Genomic DNA, 17,110 nt, shown 5'->3' with positions numbered 1-17,110 from the left:
ATTTTTGATAAAAAGTCATGTATGTTTGCATTCTTTTAAAAGATCCATCTGGCAAATTCATTAAATAGATACCTACTTTAAACAATGTATGCATATATGTGTACCCATTCCAATCTGGGAGGCGGAGGAAGCCTTCTAGGTGCGAGGATGTTAGCCAAACCCCTCTGCATGTATGAAATCCGCAGCTCTGAATGTGCAGCAGACACGTCTGAGGCAAAGCCTATTTGTGTGTGTCAGTTTTCTTTGTTATTCTGACTTCCACGGTCATTTTGGAGATGGTGGTTGGTGTTTACAACCCCCTCTGAGAGCACTGAAGCACAGTAGCCTGTGTGATCTATTATAAATGAGAAACGTGTGTGTTCTGCTGGGCAAGCACCTATGATACAGCAGAGTTCCTGGAAAAGTTCCTTCTCCCATCAGCTGAAGCACTGGAAATGCTATTTTTAGATCCTTCCAGAAAATCAGTGCTAAATAAATATTTAAACTGCAACTAACCTGCTTTAATGCCTGCAGGGTTGAGGAAAGTATTGCCCATTCTGACTGTTCTGCACAGAATGCAAGAGGAGGAAATGCACTGGATTTCAAATGGAGAGCTTTGTGTTCTGGTTCTGGCTCTGATACTACATAGCCTTGAACTTCTCAAGTCATTTGTCAGTTTCCTCAACAGAGAGGCAGGAATAGATGAGGTCCAAGGTACTTTACAAACTTCACTTTTACAATTAAGTGACATATACAATCATTAATAACAATGTGCAGAACCAAAACAATTTTGGTTTGAGCTGAAACAGCCAGAGGACACCAAGTGCAAACATCATTTGGGTTCCTATACTCCCTGTGCAGTAAGCTTGCCACATCATGGCAAGAATAATGAACCCGACCCAAAAACTTGAAACATGAAGGGGGAAAAAATACTTTGCTAGCTGGAGGAAAAAATCTTAAAAAAAGAATTGATTTAAAACACATGTTGCTTGCTTAAACTTACTATTCTTGTTTATTCTGTTTCCTTTTAACTCCAGATGTATAGAAAGCCTCACATTATTTTCCATTTTAAATAAGAAATAGGAAATTGATGGTTGTGGTGCTAACGTGACAAAGCGCCCACAGAGGAACCCTGATGCCGTGATGCAGACGCAGCGCAGCGCAGCAAAGCTACTTTTTCCTTTGTCTCTTTTATATCTGTCTTTCATTGCTTGCCTTCCTTTCGCGACCTGCCTCCTTTCTTTCTCTTTCCTTGCACCCTCCTTCTTTCCTTCCTTCTTTCTTCCTGTTATGGCTGGTTCTGTGTGGTTAGGTGCTGTAGCAGACAGCCTCTCAGATGGTCGCAAGGATCCCTGCCCCCTGTTATCCACAAACTTTCCTTCCCTTGAGTAACTTGTCTCAAACCTATGGAATATGACAGCATTGAGGGGAATGTCACACCTGTGATTAGATTACAAAAGACTGACTTCTGTCTTGCTAGCAGACTTAGTTTCTGGCTGGATTTGCTGAAGCAAGCTGCCATGTTGGTGAGAACCACATGGCAAAGAACTGAGGGTGGCCTCTGGTCCACAACCAGCAAGAAGATGAGGCCCTCAGTCTAATGACTGAGAACTGAAAGAACTAAATCCTGGAAAACAACCACATGGTGAGCACAAAAGCTGACCCTTCCCCAGTCCAGACTTCAGATGGGACCATGGTCCTAGCCGGCACTGTGATTGCAGCCTTGTGAGAGAATCTGAAACAGAGGACCCGGCTGATGGGTTAATTTGGAGGAAGGATAGGAAACAATATTAACTATATAAATATGTGAATGCTGTTGACATACAATAAGCAAACTCTGTTTAAGAAAGACATAAACCAATAGATAAAGATTATACCGTATAGCACAGGGAAATGTACACAAGATCTTATGGTAGCTCACAGAGAAAAAAATGAGACAATGATATATGTTCATGTATAACTGAAAAATTGTGCTCTACACTGTAATTTGACACAACATTTTAAAATGATTATAAATCAATAAAAAATGTTAAAAAATATAAATGCTCCCAATTTAATGGAGAGTCAAATTTTGACTGAAAGTGTTGAGTTTAAAAGGCATGATAATACTTGTCAGCAGTGACGTGTGTGATAATTTAAGTTAACAAAACAAAAATGTGGTAGTATGAAACTGAGAAGAATTGGCTTTTTGTTATTTTGAATGAGTTGTAGAAGACTACAAGCTAAGAACTGAACAATCAATAAAAATTTAAGAAAGTGAAAAAAAAAAGACATAAACCACTTTTCTTAGCAAATGGAATATGTCAAAATGTCGGTGGGGAAGTGGGTAACTCATTTTTTGGAGGAAGAAGAACTGTAGTATAGCTGGCTGCTTCTCTCCTTCTCACTCACCTCCCCTTTGGCAAATACCACTGTGGCCAAAGACATCCAACATTCCTTAAGCCCAGCTCCTTAGAGTCATCCTGAGGTTTTCCAAGTCTGAGAGGTACTAGCCTAACTTTAAAATGAACACCCCTCTATAATGTCTGAAAATCCCAGTAGAAATTTGTTTTGTATTTCACTATGAAGACAGCAAATGGTTACCATACACTCTCAGGTCCTCTCTGACGAGCTGCACACACATAGTCATTTCTAAGCTAGAAATACTTCTGGCTGTCTTGTCATTTTTTTTAGCCTAAACCTATAGACAGTGTAGTTCACCACTCATTTATAGCATCTTTTAAAAGAATGTTGCAATTGACAAGAGAAACCACCTTTGGCCCTAAATTAATTGTCACTAAGAGAAACTCAAGTGGTCCTGCATTCTGAAGAAATGTTACTATTAACACTGATCAGCATTCAAAAATCTTGACAATAGATTTGGGATTCATCTTTATTCTCTTTGGAGCCTTCATTTTAAAAATGAGGATTCTGACTTGTGGCCACATGTTAATTTTAGTTATTATCACCATGTTAGATGCAGCATGTTAAATATTACATCACGTTGAATACTTTACATATATAATCACCTTTAATACTGACAACAGCTCTAGAGGTGAGTATCATTTCCAGTTGGAAATGGATGAAACTGGAGTTTAGAGATGTTAAAAGAGTTGTCCGTGTTGGGATTAATACACAAATCTGTGTGATTTCATCTCAACTCTTAGCACTAGCAAAAAATAGTAGCTTTTATGTTAGACAAGTCTCTCTTGCTTCTCAAAAAATTCTCAGACAAGCTCAGATGGGTTCTTAATTCAACTCTCACCTATCAGTAGCCTGGTGAGCCCTAAGAGTGGCATTTCCTAACTGACTGCACATTGGAATCAACTGAGGAGCTTTACAAAACACCGATGGCTTCCTGCTTCGCTGCCCAGTGGCTCTCCCCTTGGAGGAAGATGACCTCCCCAGGCTGGACACAGAGGGCGGACGTCAAGCAGCTGTACTGAATAGTCGTTTGCCTTCTCTCACCAGACGTGCTTTTCTACCCTCAACTCATGACGGAGCAGAAACAAAAACCAAATGAAATCACATACAAATTCCCAATGTGTGCTTGGGGTTTTGGGACTAGAAGAGAAGGAGGAAGAGGAACAACTGAAGTGGGAAGGGAAGGCTGGAAGGAGTCTTCGAAGGGAAAGGAGAACATTCTTCTGAGAGCACCAGTTTGGGGAGGGGAAGGCACTCAGCAACCACCTGACCTTAAATGTACATCCTCCACCATGCCCTGTCGTGTGGACCGTCTGCTGTCAACGATCCTGGACACTTGTCATCACCCTTGAACAGAGGCTGGGGACTTACTACCTTGTGATGAGACAGCCTGGCTCTCTGACAAAAGCATAACTGAACACAACCAGTTGAGAATTTCCTTTTCAGCTGGGCAGTGTAAACAAACAATAAGGAAAGGAAATAAAACAACAGTCCTTAATATGGTTAAAAATTAAACCTCATAAGACATACTAAAGAAAACAATTGTATAGATAAGTGAACTTCATAAAGAAATAAATGGATTAACCTAGATGGCTGAACTGTATTTGAAAAGTGTTACCTCCTATTTTTTTGTAAAGGTAATTCAGCCAACACATTTACTTGGGCTTCCTGGGGACAAGGGTCTGTACTGAGGGGCACTGAGTTTTGCATGGTGCTTGTAAACATTCAGGTTGTGGGGAGAGAACCCCTTGCCCAGCTTGCTGCAGTCCTCCCTTCTGAAGCTCTGCTTTGAGGCCACGTATCCTTCTCCAAAGCACACTTGTTTCCAAAGCACTCTTTCATTTGAAGAGCTTCAGGAAAACAGGGACTCCTCAACTTAGAGCATCTAACACCCCCTTTCACTAAAGGTCTTGTCCTTGATGGATGCTGGCCTGTCAAAATACAGTAAAAAAAAAAAAAATCTGTAAGTGTTCTGGCTGATCATTATTGGCAAAAGTAACTGAACTGCCTTATAGATAATATAATGTCAAAGAGCACATTAAAAAAAATCTGGTAGTTCTTCCATGGAGAATTGCTTGTTTAGGTCCATAGGCACATGAAAAAATGTTCAATATCACTAATTATTAGAGAAATGCAAATCAAAACTACAATGAGGTATCACCTCACACTAGTCAGAATGGCCATCATTCAAAAATCCACAAATGACAAATGCTGGAGAGACTGTGGAGAAAAGGGAACCCTCCTACACTGCTGGTGGGAATGCAGTTTGGTACAGCCACTGTGGTAAACAGTATGGAGATTCCTCAAAAGACTAGGAATAGACTTACCATATGACCCAGGAATCCCACTCCTGGGCATATATCCAAGAAGAACCCTACTTCAAAATGACACCTGCACCCCAATGTTCATAGCAGCACTATTTACAACAGCCAAGATATGGAAACAGCCTAAATGTCCATCAACAGATGACTGGATAAAGAAGATGTGGTATATTTATACCATGGAATACTACTCAGCCATAAAAACCGACAACATAACACCATTTGCAGCAACATGGATGCACCTGGAGACTGTCATTCTAAGTGAAGTAAGCCAGAAAGAGAAAGAAAAATACCATATGAGATCACTCATATGTGGAATCTAAAAAAACCCAAAAAACAAAAACAAAGCACAAATACAAAACAGAAACAGACTCATAGACATAGAGTGCAAACTTGTGGTTGCCAGTGGGGCGGAGGGTGGGAAGAGACAGATGGGATTTCAAAATTGTAGAATAGATAAACAAGATTATACTGTGTAGCACAGGGAAATATACACAAGATTTTATGGTAGCTCACAGAGAAAAAAATGTCTCAATGAATATATATATGTTCATGTATAACTGAAAAATTGTGCTGTACACTGGAATTTGACACAACATTGTAAAATGATTATAAATCAATAAAAAATTAAAAAAATCTGGTAGGCTTTTTTTAAACTATGGAATTGCCAAGTGGTTATGAAATTGCAACTACTCAGTTTACACAGACTATTGGCAAAAAAGCTTTAAATTAATGTTGGAAATTGGCAAAGCACTTAATACAGAATTTTGCATTGGACGATACTGAATGTAAGGAATTCACCTTTACACTTGATTTCCTTATGGATCTCTGTGGAACTGAGGAAGGTACAGCTGTAAAATCTTCCTCTTAGGCACGTACTGGCTTAGAGTTGAGGACACGATTTCACAAGATCCCCCCTAAACAGTTCCTTTCTTTTTAAAAATTATTTAAAATTAAACTCTAGTACACTTAAAAAAACGATTGTTGGTGCATTTAAAACCTTGTAAGTTTGACTAAAACAAAGGCTTAGAGAACATGTCCAGTTACTTTAAGACGGATGTCAAATCAACTGAACTTTGCAGTGTCTTGAAAAAGTATTTGCAGCATACGTGGCCTGGCAGGGAATTTCACTGGATGCAGCCTCCATGGATGGCTCGTGTGTATAGCAACGTCAGGAAACAGAGCTGTGCGTGCAGTACAGTACTAGCATTTAAGCATTTATTTTTTTGCCAAAACTTGCTTTTTGTTGTTTTATTTAGTTTTCATAGAACATTTTTATTATAAAATATATTGTATTTACTTCCCTTCTTAAATAGTTGTGGTTGAATATACCTAATCAGGGGCAATAATCAACCATCTTTCTCCCCTTTCCTTTCATCTCCAAAGCATTTATCTGGTGCATTTAGCTCACTCAGTGCTTTCACATTACGTCATTTAATTGTCTTGGACAGAGTGATCATATACTTCCCTATATGATCTAAGGTTTTTCTCTCTTCTTCCATCCATTCTCTCAAAACTAATGTGACTGCTAATAGGGCTTCTTGGGTGGAAAGGTGGGGGCACTATTTCCCGTGGTGTTCTTTTCTCCGGCTACTGAGGGGGATGTACCGAGGCAGGTGCAGCAATCCCAAGGTCCAACAGTGTAGCCTTCTGGACGATGGGAACGGGACCACCACCTCAAAGACACATGCTTGCTGCCCTGCAGGATAACTGACTTAGGAAACACAATTTCCATACTTTTGTTATTTTAAAAAAACGTATTTTGTACAGCATGGCTTTGAGATTTCAGAGAAACAATTAGCACTAAATTTGGTAAAATTTATTTTCTGTTTGGTTAAAGTAAGGGACATCCCAGATAATAATCCAATAGTTAAAATACAAAACAATAGGATGTGGAATAATTGGAACCTCTGTCAGGAATGTAAACTGGTATAGCCACTGGAGAAAAACAGCTTAGAAGTGCCGCAAAAGTTAAACACAGTCACCATATGACCCAGTGATCCTGCTCCTAGGTTTGTACCCAAGAGAACTGAGAACACTTGTTCATGCAAAAACTTGTACAAGTATATTCATAAGCTGCATTATTCATGATAATAAAAAGGTAGAAAAACCCAAGCATTCATCAACTGATGAGTGAATAAACAAAATGTGGTATAATCATATAATAGAATCTTATTCGGCCATAAAAAGAAATAAGATACTGATATAAGCTACAACATGGATGAACCTCGAAAACGTTTTGCTAAGTGAAAAGAGCCAGTGAAATATGGGACACAAAGGGTCCCTTACTGCATTACTCCCTTGAAATAAATTCCAGAACAGGCAAATCTATAGAGACAGAAAATAGATTAGTAGTTGCCAGGGAATGAGAGGAAGGGAAACTGGGAGTCAATAGTCATGGGTGCAGGGTTTCATGTAGAAGTGATGGAAATGTTCTAGAATTAGACAGCAGTAATGGTTGCACAACATTGTGAATATATTAAAAACTACTTTAAAATGGTTAAAATGGCAAATTTTATATTACGTGAATTTTATCACAGTAAGACCATCTCTCTAAAATATATGAAGCAAGAAATTATACTTAAATTTACTACATACAATTTAATTTTTATTTCTTCTTATCCTCTATTGGACAGTCACTTTTTCAGTTAAAAAACCCCTATCATCAATTCAAGCATGCCACTGTCACAAAAACTGGGATTTTTAACACACTGCACAAAAGATCCTATTGGATTCCTTGGTCATATGAAAAATGTCCTCAGTGAAACTTAGCTGAAGCACTTGGGAATGAGGTTGTCAGGTTCTTTTTAATGAGATGATCCACATTCCTGAAAATCAGTAGCTGGCAGAGGGTCTACTGCCACAGTTAACAATAGTATGCTGGAATCCCCTGGGGAATTAGAAAAAAAATACTGATGCTTGAGTTCTGTCTTTTCAGATTCTATTTTAAATGGTAATTTATGCAAACACCAGTTTAGTCGTCTGGGCATTGGATTTTTAAAATCTCTGCAGTGATTTTTAAAATGTAGCAGAATTCAACAGCCACTAATTTCTATCATCCTTTCCCTTCTGAGCCCAGAAGGCATCCTGCTTGCTTCAACCACTGAAGCCTCTTGTCTGGTTCTCACAGGCAAGTTCTTCACCAGGAATGGGAGGAAAAAAGGATATGTGGGACTATTCTAATCCAAGCCTAAAAGTACAGCAGTGCTTCGCCAAAGTCAAATCTCTGTCACTGAAAAATAAGAACCTCCTTCAGTCTCGGAGGAGCCTTCTATGGCCAGAAGAAACCAACTGATGAATGAGGCTTTCTTTGCTCTGTCTTGTAATTTTACGGAGGCCGTTTAATTCTCACTGATGATGACATACTCTTTTATGTAATTTCTTTTCTACGGTTTGGAGTTTCAAATGCAATAAAACAAGGTCTTTTGTAATGAGCACACCAAAGCTTTTTAGTTTTAGGATTTACAGCCGCATTCAACACTCATTCATTCCTCTGTTCATTCATTCAACAAACAATCACGGAACACCTGTTTACATGCCAGGCTTCAGCTTATCAACATCACTTACTGAAGCAGTACATTCGGTCCAAGGATCATGATGCTCCAGATAGACTATTTTATACAAAGAGGCTGGGCCAGTTCCCTGAGAGAGAAGCAAACTGGCCATTCTTTCTTAATAACTTTTGCTCTGTGTACATTCTCTTGCTTGGTGGAATTACTCCCACCACATGTTTGAATTCCTAAGTCCATAGTCAGATTTTAAAAATGCTTCATGTACATATTTTTATTTCCATAAAAGAATGACCAAAATGACAACTGCAAAGATAAATATGCTATACACAGCCATGGCCTCCAAATGCAGGAACATAGGAACATTTTTCTATAAATACTTATAAATACACATATTTCTCAGGAACATAGCTTGTCATTTTTGTGTGTTTGTGTGGGTGTTAATTTTTAAAAGTATTATTACTGCAGTAAGGCAGCTGTGTCATGCTTCACACTTCTAAACCAAAGGTTCTTAACCAAGTTTGAGTTTTCTTCCCAACAGTCATTTCCTAGAGACGTATTTAATTGTCATGGCTGGGGGTGGGGTGATACTGGCATTTAGCAAGCAGAGGCCAGAGATGCTGTGAAGCACCCTACAATGCACAGGACAGTCTCCACAACAAAGAATTATCTGGTCTAAAATGTGAATAATGCCCTCCTCCAAACAAATAATTAAACCCACTAAATTGCAACACAGTTCTCCAAAATTTAAACATGTACCCCAAATGAAAAAAGCTAACATAAAAATCTAAATCCACTATCTCCTTGCCCTTCTGAATGTTTTTTTCTGCTCAGCAAAGAAAAACATCTCACATTTTTAAGTCCTTTGGATTTTAAAGAGAATTTCACATAGACATACCATGTTTCAGTTAATCAGGAAACATCCATGCAGTACCTATGATGTGTAAGGCACTCTTTCAGATGTTGCAGGAATTACAGAAATAACACGACACATGGATTCTGCCTTTGAAAAGCCGGAAGTAGTCTGGGAAATAATACACGTGCATACGAGAAGTAGCTAATAATAAAAGGTAGTTAAAATAAAGATAATAATTGCTTTAGGAAATCAAAGAAAGTTCTGATGACTAAGAGCTGAGGGTGGAGAGACAGAGGAAGGCTTCAAGGAGGAGTGAGGAGAGAATGATGAACTTATCCCCGTTTGCTGAGACGGAAAAGCGCTGACCTTGATCAGCAACCAAATGCCACTAGGGACAGATCTGGACACAAAGTTACATTTACTCTGGTACTTGCTGAATCAGAACCTGCATTCTAACAAGTTCCCAGGTTATCCAGATGCATATTAAGGGCTGAGAAGCATTGACTTAAGGCACTTGACTGCCAGCAAAGGCCTCTTTCAAACTGGACCATGGCTCTCAACTTGGGCTGCACATTAAATTCACCTTCCAGAGATATAATTTAATTAGATTGGGCAACACCTTACACAATGTTATATGTCAATTACATCTTTAAAAAATTAACACTACTTTCAATGTATGGAGTTAAAAAAAAAGACTGGGGTGATGGCTGGGCATTGGTGCTTTTTTAAATGCCCCAGGTGACTCTAATGTGCAACCAGAGTTGAGAACCACTGAATTAGAACCATGGGCTTCTGTGTTAGATTAGTATAATAAATTCCTTAAGCAAGTACATTGAAAGGCCTGTCAGACGCCGAGTCCTGTGAAAAACAAACCAAATAAATATTAGCAAGGTAGACCAGCATGCACTGAACCTCTGGGGAGAACTAGATCAACCCCCATATAATAAGGATGTGGCGTGTGTCTGGGTTGGCTCTCGGGGTGGCAGGCAGTGTGGTGGACACCGCAAGGCCCTCCTGTGGGTGATATTCCTGAGGGTCTCCCAGGAAGATACCTCCTTAAATTCCACTGTGCAGAGCAGAAGCATATGCTCACAGCTGTGTTTCCAGGGGTTCTAAAGTTGCAGTTTCAAGCATATACGGCGGGTAGAGTGCAGCTGCCTTAATTGTGGGAGTCATGGAAAATCGTGTTGGATTTTGTGCCGTAGATCCTGGGAGCAGAGCCAGCTCCAGACTCCAGGACAGCCCTGTGTCAGTCCATACAGAGGAACAGCCACACTTGCCTTTGTGGGAAACCACAACTTCTCAACAGAACACATCATACCAACCCCTGGCATTGCTCCTTAGTGGATATCCTGAGTCCTCATAGTTCATTACTCACTCTTTCTGTTGTTCTTTGTTAGAGAGACCTGTGGTTTTTTTTTTTTGTTTGTTTGTTTGTTTTGTTTTTTTTGAGAGATGCTTCTCAAACTTGAATGGGTATAGGTATCACCTGGGAATCTTGTTAAAATGCAGATTCAGTAGGTTGGGCCTGAGATTTTGCACTTTTGACAAGTTCCCAGATGCTGCGGATGCTGCTCTGGTGGCCACATTCTGAGGAGCAAGAATGTAGCTCTGTGTTGGCCAATAGGGTAGCCACTAGCATCAGGGGGCTGTTGAGTGCTCAAAATGGGGTAGTGCAACCAAGAAATTGAATTTTCAATTTTATTCAATTTGAATTAACTTAAATTTAAAAGTGAAAGCAGTGCAAAATATGTTTCCTTAAATATAACTTTGTTTCAGTAGGACTACATTTCATTCCTCTAAAAATTTAGCATCCTAATCGAGGTGTGCTGCAAATGTAAAATATAGTCCGGATTGTGAAGATTATGAAAAAATAATGCAAAATATCTCAATAACACTGTGATTAGGTTGAATACATGTTGAAATAATATTTTGGATATATTGGACTAAATCAGATATGTTATAAACTTTACCTGTTTCTGACTTTTTAAAATGTGGCTACTAGAAAATTTAAATTGCATACATCTCTCTCATTATATTTCTATTTGATGGTACTGGTTTAGATGGTAGAACTGATTTCAAAGGAAAATCACATTTAATTAAAAAGGAAGAATTCAGAAAATACACTGTCAGGCTTAAACTTTGAGGACCTAAAAACAGTTGCTAAATTGGCAAATTGTGTTTCAAGGTAAAGAACTAACCTCAGTTTCAAGGAATCCATCCACTCTGGTCCAAGTTTTCACCTAGTTCATGGACACTCAAGGGCCCCTGGGCAGGAGACCCAACCTAACCTTCCTGAGCAGAGGCCCTAAAAGTATAAAAATTTCTCTCCTACCTTATTTCCTCTAAAACACACCCACCCCCATTTCCACTCTTACATGCTTGGTAGGTAGATGCAGTATGGAGCAGTAGAAAGAGCACAGGCTGAAGGCCAGCTGGATTTAAGTTTGAATCCCAAATATGCAACTTGCTAGAAATATTCTATACATTTTCTAAGCCCCAGTTTTCCCATGTGTAAAATGAAAGCAAACTACCTAGTCAGTTGCTGAAAATTAAATCAGATTATTTACATAAAGCACTTGGCCCATGATTGGTTTTCAACAAAGAATCACCACCATCGTAACAGAACAAACTCATCAAATTTCAAATTGCATTTGTAGCGCTCATGTGGGTTAGCAGATCCTCACTCCTCCATCTATTGACTTCCAAAGATATTTCTGAAATATAACAGTGCCTTAGACATTGCAATGCTTTAGTCTAAAAGTATGTCTCACAATGAGAATCTGAAACACTGGAATGGTTCACAAGATATTTATGACTTGGCAAATCTCTTCATTATTTCACCAAAGTGGAAGCTACCTTCTTATCCATGCATCCAGTCAGCCTTAAATGTAAAACAAACGTAGGTCAGAAGTCATGGGCTCTCCAGGTTCTATTGCATAGTTTCTCCACCTTAGCACTACTGGTATTTGGGACCAGGTAATTCATTGTTTGGGGGGCTGTCCTGTGCACTGTAGGATGTTTAACATCATTACTAGCCTCTACCCACTAGACACCAGCAGCACTCTCCTCTCCTCAAGCTGTGACTACCAAAATGTCTCTAGACATCGCCAAATGTCCCCTAGGGGACAAAATCACCCCGGTAAGAACTACGGCTCTATGGGAACACATCACTCACTTTAGTACCTCAATTACAAATGCTCTGATTACATTCAAATTGCATAATTACATTTACATCGAAGAATTTTTATTGTATGTAAGTGAAAGCATTTTACTTAAAGCATAAGTTCTTTTTGACTACCATTGATTGAGCTCCTACTATGTGCTGAGTTCTTGCCATATGCTTTCTCATTTCATCCTGAAAACTCTTCTGTGAGGAATGTTGTATAAGAGTATTATAATCTTCATTTTATGGGTAAGGAAGCTTAACTTCAGAAAAGGGAAATTATTTTTAGCCAAAACACAAACTAGTAAGTGACAAAGCTGGGATGTGAATCCAGATTTTGTTTGTTTGTTTGTTTCAAAGCTTTTTTCCTCATATGCTGCACTGCCTCTTTCAGTTTTACTTGGTTTTTCCTTTATGCTAAGGTTGCTTTTTTGGCCTTAGGCTCAGAGATTTATCGGCTTTGATGAGCTGTTAGATAGTTTGTAGAGACCAGAGCTTAGAGATTAACTGTCCTGTACTTGATTTGAGAAGGTCATGTACTTCACCTTTCACCCTCATTTATATAAAGGATATAGGAAAATCAGAACCATATGTATCTCCGTACAGCAGTGCCAGATCCCCACGTGGAAACGAGAAACTAATGACAGCCCCTGCCTCTGTGAAGTTTTCAATCTGGATGGGGAAATAAGATTTGCACATATGAAATGATCAGAAAATAAAACATTCTTGGATATACTGGAGTAGGAAATAAAATAAAACATCTTTGGATGTACTGGATCTATACTGACTTGCATAAAGAAAAGGTAGACCAGTATGCGTTGCAATAGTTCCAGAACCCATCGTGGAAATGTTCTGATAGAAAAAGGAGAGACCAAAAGTGGGGGAACTGTTTGGGAAGTTGGTCATTTATAACAGGTATTGTCCTTCTCCATTTGCCACTGTGGAGTTAAGAGAGGAGGTTAGATGCATATTGGTGAGTATCTGCTTATTCACTAGCGGACAACCCTCCACCGGGCAACTCTCAAGAATAAAGGGCGTAAAATCATGGCCCACATTTGCTTCTTTCTCTCTTCCAAGTCACGATCTCTGCTCACTTCTAAACATAACCCAAAAGATAAACACATAGAAGAGTTAAAGCAGCAACATCTATTTCAGACATAAAAGAGGATTCCGGGAGCAGGACTTTGGCGTTTTCGAAGAGAAAACACTTTATGTGCAGTCACACACCCTTAGGGCTGGAAGAGGCCTTGAATGTCAGCTAGGCCCACCATTTCACTTTGCAGATGAAGGAAATGATGTTCAAAAAAAGAGAAATGAATTGGCCAACGTCACACAGCTGGTAAGAAGCCCAGGCTCCGGGTTCGGCTGCCTCCATGAAGTAAAAGTCATGGTCACTAAACACGGATGACTTCTTTGTTATTATTATTATGTGTTTACTTCTTATCTACCAACCTCTAAGGCTCTACCAAATTTCCAAGTGTCATATTTATAGAGAGCAAACCAAGCTTGTTCTTGAGTCCTAGACTCTGACAATATTAAAATGTCCCATTGATAAGAAAAACAGATCAATGATTAGGCATTCTGAAAGCTTATAAGAAACAAGTCAGATCCGTGGTTTTCTGAAGGTGAGGATGGGGGGATTGATTACAAACAGAGAAGAGAACTTTCTAGGGTAACAGAAATATTCTGTATCTCGTTTGGGATGGTGGATACATGAATGTATACATTTGCCAAAATTCCTTAAACTGTTTGAAAATGTAAAAAAAAAAAAAAAAAGAAAAGAAACAAATGAAGCAAAGCTTATAAGCAGCAAAATGATTAATTATTTTAAGTACTAACATTCAACCATGTAATGAGTTCAGAATTCCATGCATAATCAACCTATTTTATTACACTAGATGGCAGCAGATAGGTATCTAGGTAGAGCCAGTTAACAAGGAAACTGAAAACAAAATGAAACTACATACAGATGGGGTCCAAATTTACTTGAAGAAAGTGAAAGTTTTCACAAGCATTAAGCTCTTACATGGTCTCAAACAGCCTTGAAGTTGTGGTTCTTGTGTGTGTGTGTGTGTGTATATATATATATATATATTTTTTTTTTTTTTTTCCTGGAGATTCCTTCTTACACAGAGTAGAGGGCAAAAAATTGTAAATTGCTGCAATGTTGAACGGTACAATCTTTGGCTCTTGGAAGTTAGGGCAATATTCTATGTGTTTCCAGAATCTTTTCTTCTGGCCATGAGAGGCAGAGCAATAATCAGAGGATGGGGGATGTTCAGCAGTGAAAAGCCCGGTCTGGGAGGAGATGTTGCAGGATAGGACGTCAGGATTCACAGGACAGAAACATCTACTAACAAAAGCAGGCTGTGAATGCTGGCAACAGAGGTGTTTGACATTAAGAAATTGTAGAGGTTACATAAACACCAGCAGGACCAAAAGATTATCTAAGTTATTGTCTTCACAATGGATCATGCAAGATGATTCACTGGGAATGAAAAGAACACACTAAAGCTTTTACTAATATGTGGTGTTTAACATAGAAATTAAGGTTTACTAACATTGAACATGGAGAGTTGCATATTTCAGAATGCTGTGCATATATATAATTTACAACCATGTGAACATGTATATTGGGTGTATGCGTTCAAAAATTATTTTACTAATGGGATATAGAATCTAAACTTAAGTGACCTATGGCTGAGCATAATCCCTTTACAGATGAATGAATAAAATGGGGTGAGAGGCTTAGGGACTGCCCAGGTCACTACAGAGCATAGATTCTTTCATTCTTATTATTCAACCTCTTTCCACTTCTTTCTGTCCTACTTTCATCTCTCCCTCAGGTTTAACTGATCGGGTATACATGTAGGTACACAGGTCCAGGGCACACAACTGAGTTCCTTATCCTCTTACAACTCTCCAAGTACCTTTATCCTTAAAGGATTCTCTGTTGAAAGCACAAAGGTACAAGGAATATTAAAGAGAAGGCATTTGCCCATCAGACAAAATGCAACCATATGCAAAGGAAGGACCTGGATATTAAAGCAGAAAGACACGACAGGATAAGCTAAGTGCTTATTCCTATAATTAAATCTTGTCGAACGGACACTCATAAACAGGAGAATTACTAAAAATGTATTCTAAATTACTAAAAATTACTATTTTGAACTGCACAGGAGAATGAGGAATGGCTTAAAAATAAAGGGTTGATGTGGTTTTAGAGAAAATAGCCTGGCATCCTGGGGGTAGGGTGCACAAGGGGTTTCCCTTCTGGATGGGGGGTTTCCGCGGCCCTAATGGTTTTCTCCATGTTGGCTCCCTTTTCTCCGTAGGGCCGACACCAATGGTCCGCAGAAATTCTGCTGCAGGAGTACGTGCCCTTCTCACAGGCCAGTGTATCAAAACCCTGAGGGAATGGCGCGCTTTCCACCTGGGGAACCTCTAGAGCTACACCCCAGGCTGACCGATCAGATACTCTGGGAGGGGCTTAGGAATCACTGTTTTTGATTCCCCTGGTTGATTTGCGTACTTCAGGCAGAACGTGTTGTCTGATAACTACATAAGGAGAAAAGACAAGATCGGAGGTTTCCCCGCTGGCCCAGGGTTATTAGGGGCTCACTTTTGAAAGACAGCATTCTACTCCTGTTATGGACTTCAGTAAGATGTAAGATGACTTCTGGCTCATAAAGAAAATTAAACACTAGAATGGATACATTTAAGGAGAGATTGTAAATCTTCATCTTGAAACGGACAGCCTGTTTTGGGTCTTTTGAAATGTGCCTTTACCTACATGGACGGCAGGGCCCTGGGACAGGCTCAGCTAACACTTAATGCATGTAACTATGTTCTAGAAACACATACATTTAATGCTCCAGGCAACCGTAGAAGGCAGTCAGTACTATCCCCGCTTTATAGATGGCATATAAGAAAGACCTTGAGAGTCATATGTCTTAGCTAAGTTCATTCAGCTACTAAGAGGCAGAGGTGGGATCTGTACCAGATCTCTGAAATTTATAACCAGTATGTTCTCCACTGTTCTCATACCATTAAACCCTTCTGGTTCTAAGATTCAGGGTACCATGAATAACAAATGAGAGAAAAAGTAAAAGTATAGAGGAGACAGGAAAAAAAGAGGGAAAGGCTAGTTTATCTGGCAAAAAGGAAATATGCAGGCATTCCCTTTGACCATTTAATAGAACTATAATAACCCTTACAGCAAAGGGGAGTGAAGGAATCTTTTTAAACCGATGACTTAGCACCCTTGAAGTTATAGGTCAACAAACAGGAAATATTCACTTGAATTGAACTAGAACACAGAGTTCCTGTCTTGAGAGAAATTTATAGGATCGTCAACAGTGACAAGTGGTCGGGTCAGCTGTTGAGTTTCACATCGTCCGTGGACAGTACAGGCTTAGTATCCCCCCGGAGCAATGGTTCCTCACTGAGTAGAGAAGCAAGAGCTCTCAATTAAGAGACACAGCTGCCACTTCCTATACTAACCAAGATTTCTTGGGTGGTCTCTCACCATGCTGTAATTATTAATGTAACTTTATTTATGGGCTCAGATGGGTCTTAGCACAGAGCTGCATGGTTGTTATCCAACTGAGCCAATACAGCTGTGTGACATTTGTTACCATGCCTGTGATGCAATTTTACAAGCATATAGTTAATTTTTCTCTCTTTTCTCTGTTTTACTTGAACCTCTGTTTTGCATTGTTTTAGGTCAGTGAATAGGGATTGACTGAACAAACCCGGGAGTAAGAATAAGGCAAGGGTGACAGAAGGAGCTGAGCTTTGGGGCCCATGCTCGCTGAGTTTCAATCCTTGCTTCTTTAAGAAAATAATATCTTTTCCTAGAGTCTGATTGTCCTCA

General features: G+C 39.3%; 1 protein-coding gene across 3 annotated transcripts in view; it reads right to left on the bottom strand.

The window, feature by feature from the left end:
• GHR (growth hormone receptor) overlaps nt 1–17,110 on the bottom strand; it is a 238,772-nt gene that overhangs the window by 26,637 nt on the left and 195,025 nt on the right. The gene's annotated exons all lie outside the window — the stretch shown is intronic.

The sequence above is a fragment of the Camelus ferus genome, chromosome 3 (assembly GCF_009834535.1).
Source record: "Camelus ferus isolate YT-003-E chromosome 3, BCGSAC_Cfer_1.0, whole genome shotgun sequence".
Classification (NCBI taxonomy): domain Eukaryota; kingdom Metazoa; phylum Chordata; class Mammalia; order Artiodactyla; family Camelidae; genus Camelus; species Camelus ferus.
This window is presented reverse-complemented; position numbering and strand designations above follow the sequence as displayed.